The sequence below is a fragment of the Anarrhichthys ocellatus genome, unplaced genomic scaffold (assembly GCF_004355925.1).
Source record: "Anarrhichthys ocellatus isolate YVR2014 unplaced genomic scaffold, GSC_Weel_1.0 scaffold4, whole genome shotgun sequence".
NCBI classification, from domain to species: domain Eukaryota; kingdom Metazoa; phylum Chordata; class Actinopteri; order Perciformes; family Anarhichadidae; genus Anarrhichthys; species Anarrhichthys ocellatus.
In genome coordinates, this window is record NW_022280034.1 from 5729938 (window position 1) to 5740149 (window position 10212).

Below are 10212 nucleotides of genomic sequence, written 5' to 3' on the forward strand. Positions count from 1 at the left end.
AGCACCATACACCTCCTGCTACCCTGGAGTTCCCCATATTGAGAAATCCTGAATACATACTGTTTTTCACACATGTGAGTCCCCGGCTGCCGTATAGTGCCCAGCTCAATGATCTGTGCTTTTTGCACTCGCGGTGCTGCTATTGAAGCTCCCATCCCTACACCACGGGCCTCTTTGGATGCGACTGAGATAAATGAGATCAGTCATGCTGATGGAGCCTGAGCTGCTGCTGCCTCAGAGAGATACAAAAAACCTGTGTCATGGCACAGGAATCCACACGGGAGGCACTTCAATAACGGGAGAATGGGACGCGAATGGTGCCTGCAGCACATTCATTTATAAAGAAAAACTAATCTCCCAAACTCTCGCTCTATTTCTGTCTCAGAGCAGAGTGTAAAACATAGGAATCAATCATTTCTGGTATCATTCCAGCGTCCTACAAATGTGTCTTTGTGTGTGCCATGGGATTAGTTTAACAAACTGCCGCATGTCGATACAGTAGCGTGTTGCATGTTGAATGTGTCCTGAGGAATCTCGTCTGCGAGCTCCCGGCTTTGAAAGGATACTCTTGTTGTCCCGTCAGCGATCTCTAGGGTTGACTTGACAGTGAGGATGATGTCGCTTTCAATATGTTCGTGTGAAGAGAACATTACCAGGATTTCCCCCGTGATGGAAACGATGGCATTTTCCTCTGTCACACATTGTGGGACGGATGTTTAATAGTTTCAGTTTATTGTACGCTTGAGTTTGAGAAATTGTTCGTTGTACATGTCATAATACTCACACAGCACTGTGGAACTCCTCCCTGCCCCCGTCTGCCCTTTGTAGAAGCAGAGTGAGTGAAGTGGTAACCTCATCAGGAAAAGGAATACACAATTCCATTCCTTCAAGAGCATTCAGTAGCCATTCCCCGACCACGCTCTTCCTCATCCTTCACCCATTACGACCCACCAGCTGAAATTCAAACCCATTTGTCTTTCCGGTGTCTTGTCATCAAAGGGGCCCAGCACAATTTGAGAAGCATTATAAGGCAACACCACATATTTTGCAAAACATTTGCAAAATGTCCGGGTGTTTGACCAACAGTTTATCAATTAAAGGGGTACTCCTGTCATGTGTTAGTAATGCGTGAGACAAATCTAAATAAGAGTGGTCAGAATTGAAACAGCAGAGGCTGAGATATCCTAACTTTTTGCACCATATATGTTCTAAAAACACTGGATCCTTTACTTCCATTTATGCAACTCGAAAGCATCTTTTTGTGAACTATTTTCACCAGCTGAGTAGTACTCCCGATGATGAATAAGCTGATCTTTAAATTTCCTAACTAACAAAAAAAAGTCTAAAACGTTATCTCTAACAAATACAATACAAAGAAAGACAATATCTTAAAAATTGGAGGCAAATGACAATTATTTTTGGTCTTTACATTCTCATACTTCCAAGTACGAAGAAGGGTGAAGCTGCAGGAGAAGGGGCCAGCAGAGGGCAACCTCAACACATAGAAGTGGCTCAACTAACCCTCAGGACTGCTGTGGTAACCCACAATTGTCTATTTATTTCAAAATATTGAGTTTTTCACATGCTTATAGGCATCTTTTGCATTACCCCACAAATGTATTTGACATTTTGCATTGATCTGGAACAAAACTATGTGTATTGTGTTCATTTTAGAATGATAAATATGTGATTTTTGGACCAATGCTTATGAATCCAATCAAAGTATAGTGGTCTTTGTGGTTTTATTGGCAGGTAACTTAATGGCTTTCTTTGCATTGTTGCATTTCTGTGTTTGTGACTAAGTCAAATGTAGTTTGAGAGCGTAATAACAACGGGGAGGATTCTCTCTGCATTCTGTATGTGTCCCTGTTGTCAGAGGTCTACTGTGGAATTCTGACGTGTGTGTGTGTTTATCTTGAAATGACAGGCTATGGAAATACCTTTACCTTGGTATACACACGCTATGTGCTATGTTTCTCTATGTTTGAAATGGAATTTGTTGCCAAGGATTCCACAGCCTCACAGAGGCAGAGTGCGGATCAGCATTTATTCTGCAGTAATAAGCGAGGAATTCAGACTTTCCTGAAAAGCGGATTTTGAGTTGAAAGTTGTGTTGCGCATTAACTCTGAGTGGCATCGTTAACAAGGCTCTGGCTTGTTTACAGAGGTTCAAAAACCAAGCAGTCTCTCACCTCGCTCAGAAAAACTACACTTGGGAATACACACTCACAAACATACGCCCACGATTGCACAAATGCATACACGTGTGCGCTCTCACAAGAATCACATACACACACTCACAGATGTTCCCCCCCCACATGTGTCTCTCCCTCCTCCCCTCCTCCCTCTCTGCGTCTCTCCTTGCCCTCAGATAAAGAAGTTTGGATTAAAAGAGAAGAATACTCACTGATGCCTTCACAACTGCCGCTCAATTTCACATTCAAATCAATGTTTCAAAAGCTTTTTATCATCAAATAGTTTCTAGCAAAGTGCTCCTCACTGAGGACCTTTAATGTTGAGGAGAGGTAGGATTTGGGATTCACAAACCTGAGCTTTCATGCCATCATTACATTGTGAAGAAGTCTGCAATAAAAAGCAGGTTTTTTTTTTTAGACATCAGAACAACTTTCTTTGACTTTATATCACTCCTTGGTTACACATGTAAGCAGGAGTCACTCTGCTAAATTGAAATAGTACAGTAATTACGTGTCTTCTCTTGAGAATAGTCCATGTATCAAACAGACTAATTTGAATGAGAAATCCAAATCATGCGAGTGTAATTAAGCATTCTGTAGCCTCATGCATAATGCAGCATTTACATATTGACTAAATACCTGATAAACAAATAGTGTGGGTGTGAAAGAGGACATGTTTGTCATACCACAAGCAACCCGCCCAATAAACGCAGTCGGCCCACTAATTTGCTTCCATATATGTGGTGGAGGAATCTCTCCCACCCGCCGCACACTGAACCTTGACCTTTGGCTGAGGAGGGGTTTTAGAAATAAAACAAAAGGGGCTTTCTGGCGGTGTCAGTCTGAGTGGCAGCTGCAGGCCAAAGAGGGGAGGGACGAGGCTGTCCCACGCATGGCCACACAGAAGGGACGGCCCGGCCGCTGTCTCTATTCCGAGAATGGGAAAGTGACAGGAAGCGTACGTGCTGTTTTCTACCCCGTTTTGTTTACTTGACTTGTTTTTGCCGTCTTAATCTCAAGTCCCATCTTTATGAACACAAAATACCGTGCTGTTTCCACCTTTCAACAGAATTGCCTTCATCTGATGAGCCTTTTATTCTCTTCTGAGCCACATAGACACACCTGCTCATGAGACCACTTGTACATTCAGGAGCACCAAACAAGGAATTTTTTCAAGTGGTCGAGCATTTGGGTTCCTCCTCCTCCTCTCTTGCCTCTGTTTCTCCCCTCACCCACAATCATCGGCTGGCCCTATACTCCTCTACCCGTGCCCTCCATCTCCTCCTCCATCTCCTCCTCCATCTCTCCCTCTCTCTGTTTCTACCAGAGGAACAGATGGGGTTTAACTCGGTGGGGGGGGGGGATTGATGGTTTTGTATGAACAGTCCCTTACTTAACTGGGGGGGGGGAAGGGTGTCACACTTTGTGTCACATTCCAGTTTGTGTGTGTGTGTCTGTGTGTGTGTTAAGGTTCCACTTTCAGCCTTGATTTTGGCTAGAGGACATTTGTTATGTGTTTTGTCTTTTGGATTGGAAAAAAAGAATCAGGATTTGACTTGTTAGCACATAAACATAACATGAATAATGTATATGAATAGATTTACTTATTTTTTTACTGATAAAGCACCCCATACTCTCGCTCCAGCATACATTTATTACAACTGGGGTTTTATTTTGTACAATGAATAACATTGTACCAGGGGCGTAAATGTAGACTGTGCAGGCAGTGTGGTTGCACTGGGGCCCGTGTGGTGGGGGGGACGCAGAGAGAGCTATTCCCAATACAATAGCCTAAGTAAGTCATTCGACTGTAAAATCCAGCACAGTGTTGGTAGAGTATATATATATATTTGCTTTTTTTCTTCTAATGGTGTGTGTTTGAGTGCTACATAACTAGTAACTCAACCTGATCTCACAGGCTTACAAAAGGCACAACATTTAAAGGGCATTCTGCGTGTCATAATAACACATTTTGTGTCCTTTTCCGTTGCGTCCTTACTGTGAAACAGCTGCACTTAAGTCACAAACGGAGATCTTTCAGCCAGGAGACTGTTCGTTCCTCATTTTAAACGAGAAGTCAACGTTGACATTTTTGTCACGTGACTTTCGTAATTAGTGATTTTAACCGAAACGACGATATTTTCCTAAACCTAACCAAGTAGTTTGTTCCTGTGAAGACGGAAGTTTATTTTGAAAGGACCGTATGTATGTAACGAGCAAAATTTGACACGTTGTTGCAAGCTTTCGTAGGAAAACGTACTAAAAACTTTTCATAAAATATCATACGAATGGTAGTATGAGGATACTTTGACCTTATGCCAATGCAATGTATCGTGTTGAGACACAGGAGCACCAAGAGTATCACAACGGCTTTAAACAAACCCTTCACACCAACCTTATTTGGAAGATAAAATGAAGGCAAACTGTCAGTTGTAAGTATCCCAAGCAGTTATCTTGGTGAGAACTATGTTATCATAAGCGATAAAAAATAGACGGCCAGTACTTTAAAAATAACAACAAAAACTGCATGCCTTACAATCACATGGAAAGCGCTAGTATGTATTCACACAGAGAATAGGCTGCCCTTTACTGACACTGGACACGGTGAATGACTACCTCGTGATTGTAATCTCTGGAAACCATACAAAATGTTGACACATTTGCTCTGCAATAAATAAATACAAATACACTATGTAACACGTCTCCATGCATGACGAAACATGTTGCAATGCGAAGTATCCATTTATTTGTCAGCAAGCGTGTACTCAAATCTAAAAGTCTTCTCCTTCCTGTAATGTCTGTGTGTTTTTCTTAAGTATACATGTTGCTCTATCGCCGCGTTCATGAAAGATGCATCTCTCTCCGTTCAACACACACAGCGGGATAGTTGTTTTTGCAGCACCGCAGCTGAAACCTATTTGAAAATAGACCTCAGAGTTGTTCTTCTCCAAACAGCTGCCATTATTCATGAATGTCAGCTACGGGATGTATTTCATATGTCAGTGTCAGAGAGATTATATTATGTGCTACAACCTCTGGCTGGGTTTTTTTTTTTTTTTTTTTTTTTTTTCAAAGTGCCAAACAGTGCATCAGTAAAATAAATATTGCATGCTTTTCACCTTGAAGGATGTGGTATATATTCTAACCAATGCTCCAGGAAGTGAGAGAATTATGTCTCTCTCCTCCTTAATGTTCATGCATTACATTTTGGAATACTCAATAGGCAGGAATCCTGCTGGGAGCTTGAGTTTGAGCTTTGGCTCCCTCGCATGTAGGTCACACCTTATTATGGCAAATTTAAAAGTTCTTGCCATGACTCTCTGTTTAGAAAATGAGAAGGAGGTCCCCCGTGTGCATGTGTGTCACGGATTTAAACGGTGTCGTTTCACCTCCTTTCTGGAGTGTTTTTGTTTGATCTAAATGAGAATTGGAGAAAGTGGAACAGCTCGTGAAGGAGCAGTGAGAAATCGAGACTGACGTTGCCACCTCATAGCCCTGAAATTGTGCAGAGTAGTTGTGCCAGTCTCTTTGTTTGGAGATTAATGTTGCGTCAGTCACATTGTTTGTATGAGGGACACTAGCCAAATTGCATGGTGAAATCTCGCTACTCCAAAAACACCCATTCTGATGCAGAGGAAAATAGGAGAGCAGTGTTCGGAGAGAATCGTAAATTTATCTGACATGCATGGGGCTCCCGCTATTATGAGCTATTGATATTCTGCCAATCAAAGCTTGCAATTTGTGGCATCATCAGCCTCTCTGTTTTAACTTTCTATGTGTGTCTTTGAATGTAGGTGGAACATTACAGGGCTGTGATGTACGCCCGTACGCACACAGCCCTGAATTAGGAGGCCCCTCTTTCTTTTCTTTTTTTTTCTCCTTTCTGCCGGCTTTGCTCAGGGGCATGACACATTTCTGAGGGGCTTTGGATCCCCTTGCCTGATAATTCCTTCAATTATTCAATGGTTGGCTGGCAGATGAAGTGAGGCCACGAATAAAGCAAATCTGTGGGCATATGAGCTCTGACAATACAAACACACTATTAGCACTCATTTCCTCATGTTCGTCCTTGAAGATGCACCTAAGCATCCTGGAAATGGGGCGCCACGAGGAGGGGTTGGTGCTTGTACGCAGAGCTCTCACACACTTCCTGCACATTCAAGTTCAAGCGACAAACTCTTGTGGTCGGGAGCTTATTGCTGCTTGTCAGGTCAGCAGCGCTGGCGGTCTTCCTTTTACTTTCTGCATAGGTCTTTGTGAAATCAGGCCAGGGCTTTTTCCCTGCTTGCATCGTGACTCGATAGAGCGAGCATGCATCAGATTATAACTCTTTTCTCGCCGGAGAGGTGTCACTCCAGTGACTGAGCCGTGGCTCCTAATAAAAAGCCTGATCTTCGTCGACACCTCTAACTTAGTGCAGTGAAGTGTAGGACAAAAGCAAGAGAAGGGGTGGTGTGCTCCACCTTAATGAAGTTGTAGGTCTTGTTCCTCGCTGCGCTCTGTTGGAGAAACAAAGCTAATCATAGTGAGAGCAGCCCCAGACTGCTCCAACAGAGGGACCAGGTGCTTGTTCGCTTCTTCTTCTTTTCCTTTTTTTTTTTTCGCCGAGCACCTGCCTTTAACCATCTGCACCTGCTGTCTGTAATAAGACAAGGGTGCAGCACTCACAGCAGTCCCTGGATGGAGGATGGGATGGCTCGGTTGATTGCGATGATGCCTCAAAGACAAACAGCACACGGGTCTCTTATCTCCTCCTATAAATCCTCCAAGAGACAAAAGAAAAGTCTGACTCAACACTGACCCTCTTTGTTGCCCTGACAGGAAACTGAACAGAGGCATATTCTGCATCTTACATAAGATCAAACCTCTGTATGTGCAGACAGAACTGTATGACAGCTTTAGATTGGTGTTGCATGTACTTAGGAAATCCTGGCAATTTCTTTTTCATTATTATAATTTTTTTGCTCCTGCGACGTCCCATTGTTGCATGATGTTAATCTCCTCAGCAACAGACTCCTGATGTATTTGGTTCACAGGAAGGTCAAGGACGAGCCAAACGCCCCGCCCTCTTCCTGCAACAAAGCTTGTATGGTGGGGGGGGGGGGGGGAAACTGTCAATAACTCAGAGTTGCCACACCCACTCCATAGAGGAGAAAGTCTACTCTGATATTTTACTTTTCCTTGCGGATCGCTGCGGACTTCTTTCACTGGAAGATCTTGGCATTGAATAGCACAATTGTTCAGGTCATGAATCGACGAGTAAAGAATTAGGATTTTGTGTTTCTCCGGAACGAATCTTTTCTTTGGGAACGCAGTCAAACTTCTGTTGGCTGGATTTTGCTCTGGCCTTCGAATTCCAAATACTTCACCCCCATGAATAAGAAAAACCAAATGTACTAGAGTTGAATAAAACTGTCTTATTCTTTTGAATACAGGATACAATTGAAGATGAAACTATGTGCCACCCTGCTCTTCAGTATCTCACTCTGCTGCCGTCTCTTTGATGTGCGAGGTAGAAAAAAGCTGTGCACCTGTGGGGAGGATAAGAGGGTGATGGTGGTAGAGAGGGGACGGGGGACAGGGGACGGGGGGACTGCAGGGTTGTGAGCGACCGCCAACTTACTTGAGTGTCTATCAACCTCGGCCTGCTGCTGCTGCTGCCAGCACTGCTGTGCCAGACTCTGCTCTTCCAGATAAACAAATGCTAGACAAATTTCTCTTTGTTAAACCTGTGTTGACTGCTGCATAATAATGAAGGCTGTTGCTGCCAGAGCATGTGTCCAGCCAGTAATGATCCTCCTGTCTGAGAGAACAATGAGGAAAGAATGTATTCATACAGACGGGGCGCTCTGCTGCTCTGTACATTCTTTCCTTCCTGGACTGACTCGGCTTTGGTGTTAATGCGCTTTTGTAAACACAGTAATCCAGTCACTCCGCACAATTATCCTCGAACGTATTCATAGCAGATCTGGGATGCAGCCCGGGGCGTCGTTCTTACCATTCGTTTTATTTTGGCCCTGACTTCTTGTTCAACTGACTCTGATATCACAACGTTGAGGCTTTCAGCCTGTTTGCTTGTACTCGAGGAGAGATTGTTAAGATTAAATTACAGCACAGTACGAATAAATCTCATCACTGCTGGACAAGATGCCAAATCCTGGTGGTCTTATGACAGAGATCAATGTGCTCCGTGCCTGGCTCCAACAGGGCCCCCTTATCATAGGAGCAATAATACAACATTAGGCTGTACTTCTTTAAAATCCACATCTTAAAAACATCTCTGCGATTCTCTGCGGACTCTACCTAATTATGCATGGAGAATGTCTGAGGGCTGTGGGGGGAGGAGGTGAGAAAGGCTGGCTCGTGGAGGACTTTGTGGGGCTTGAGTGCACTGCTGAAGGCAGCCAAAGTCTACTTTGATACCTGGCAGCTGGATCTCCCTGTTCCAGATTAGAATTACTTTCAGAATATCATGCATCATTACGACTGGCAAATTGGCCAGATCACAAGGTTACTGCAATAATGAGGAGAGGACCACAAGGTAAACTGCAGCAGCGAGATTCAAATGTGAGGCATATTTGCCTTACGGGGCTGTAAAAGGGGGCCACGTCTCGTATTGTGGAGGGTGACCCCTCCTTCCAGAGGTCATATCCAATTAAACAAACTAGAAGAATGTAGGATTCTCGTCAATGTGTAAAAATGCAAAGAGGCAATCCCCAGCCTGGTGTAAAAATGCAAAGTCCGTCTGCCAGGATCATTTGAAATTCTTGTTTCCCCTCCTCCGCTCACGTATGTAACATCATCTTTGTTTAATATGTACGTAATGGGACAGTGAAGAGAGCTAACACATGGTGCACTGAGCAAAAGCACGTCTTTAGCTGTTGCATGGCAGCCATGCACTTGATGAACGCTGTATTTATGAAGAAAGAAATGTTATCTGGACTATTAGACTTAAAGTGTGTTTGTTCACCGACTGCATCGTTAATCCTTTCAGCCTATACATAAAATGAATGTTTCTGTAATTCATTTTATTCAAATATACAGGCTTAACTATACTTGTATATTATACATGTATAGTTATATATACATATTTATATATATATCCATGTCGACCTAAAAAATAAACCAATATATGTCAGATGTTACATCATGCTGATATGTTATTGTTTTGTTTACAGCTAGTTTCCGCTGCCCACTTAAGTGCCCAGAAAGTGTATCAGTGCAGGTTTAGATACCAAAAGTAAAAGTACTAACTATGCAGAATGATGTAGTATTGTTGTCTTATATTGGATTGTTAATACTGATAGTATGACACGTTTTTAGCATTTTATGTTGTAGCTAACAATACATCATATTTCCTTCACTGATCATATGGTTTCTACATTAAATCTGAATCTGCAAAGTAACCTGAGCTTTCAGGATAAATTTGGTGGAATAAAAAGTACAATTTGTGAATTAGCATAAAGTAACATAGCATGAAAAACGTGCAGGTTCCACCCCCGGTATTATCTATTAGCATTTTTATTAGAAGACAATAAAATGCAGATTATGCAGAATATAAAATCTTGAAAAGCTAAGATTTGGGAATTGAAGATGAGCAAATGAGACACGCTGAACTCTGAACTGAGACACCTGGCATGTGATCAGCAGCTGACCAGCCATATGTCTGCTCGTGCCCAAAGTCTGTTGTTATAACTGTTGTATATATACTGCAGACCTGCTGCTGCTGCTGCTGCTGCCGCTCCTTCCAATGACAGACGCACTGATTTAGTTTTTATTGCTGAATCTTACTCCGGTAATGAAGTTGGTACTGTTATGTTTCTCTCATTACCTTTTCATTAAAGATATGACTAGAAAATGGGGTTGCCATGGCGATGGCTCCACGAAGTCTCCCAAGCTGCGTGCAGTGGCTGCATTGTTTACTCTTTTGCCAAGAGATGCTGTCTTCAATAGGGAAACGAAGACTTTTTTTTCTTTCCCGCGCCTTCATCTCCCCCCCCCCCCCCCCCCCCCCCCC